General features: G+C 42.1%; 1 non-coding gene across 1 annotated transcript; it reads left to right on the forward strand.

The window, feature by feature from the left end:
* The first annotated feature begins 520 nt into the window (after positions 1 to 520).
* Positions 521 to 627, forward strand: LOC127116145 (small nucleolar RNA R71). Its single transcript, XR_007801125.1, has one exon. It is a non-coding gene; the product is annotated as a small nucleolar RNA R71 (small nucleolar RNA).
* The last annotated feature ends 358 nt before the right edge of the window (positions 628 to 985 follow it).

Genomic DNA, 985 nt, shown 5'->3' on the forward strand with positions numbered 1-985 from the left:
TGATCTTGGGGCTTGATAACTAGGTCTCGGAGGCGCATTATTTTGAATAGGGTTATTGTTTTTATAGGAGAAGTTAGGGTGATTCCTCTATCCAGGGTTATAGGTATTCGAATATGGGTTCCCTTGGGTGTAGTTCACTTGCTCAAAGTGGGTTTCGTTTAATAGACTGCATTTTGCGGATTGGTGTCCTTGGGTTTCACATATCTCACAATTCGACGAAACTGCGGCTACAGTATTCGGGTTCGTGTACATATGCTCGACTTTGAGGGCTAATGCGTCCATTTTAGCCTGCATCATGTCTATAGAGCTTAGTTCATGCACTCCTCCTTGGGCTTCCTTCTTCTCAACTGTCGCTCGTTCGACTCCCCATGATTGATGGTTTTGAGCCATGTCTTCGATGAGGGCACTAGCTTCAGGGTAAGGTTTGTTCATCAGAGCACCGCCTGTGGCAGCGTCGATGGTCATCTTTGTGTTGTAATGAAGTCCATTATAGAAGGTTTGAATGATTAACCAATTTTCTAAGCCATGATGTGGGCATGCTCGTAACAACTCTTTATATCTCTCCCAAGCTTCGAACAGCGATTCTCCTTGGTTTTGGGTAAATCTAGTTATATGGTTTCGAAGAACGGCGGTCTTACTCGGGGGAAAATATCTAGCAAGAAAAACTCCTCTAAGGTTATCCCAAGTCGTAATGGAATTGGGTGGAAGGGAATCTAACCATGATAGGGCTTTATCTCTGATGGAAAAAGGAAATAATCTTAAACGTATTGCCTCAGGAGAAGCTCCATTGGTTTTAAAAGTATCTGCTAATTGAAGAAATATTTTTAAATGTTGGTTTGGGTTCTCGGTAGCGAGACCCGCGAATTGTCTCTGTTGCACTAATTGTAACAGAGATGGTTTAAGTTCAAAATTATTGGCTGGTATGATCGGGTTTACTATACTAGAACTAGGTTCTTCGTTAGATGGTTGAGCGAAATCTTTAAGA

Source organism: Lathyrus oleraceus, chromosome 1 (genome assembly GCF_024323335.1).
Source record: "Lathyrus oleraceus cultivar Zhongwan6 chromosome 1, CAAS_Psat_ZW6_1.0, whole genome shotgun sequence".
Classification (NCBI taxonomy): domain Eukaryota; kingdom Viridiplantae; phylum Streptophyta; class Magnoliopsida; order Fabales; family Fabaceae; genus Lathyrus; species Lathyrus oleraceus.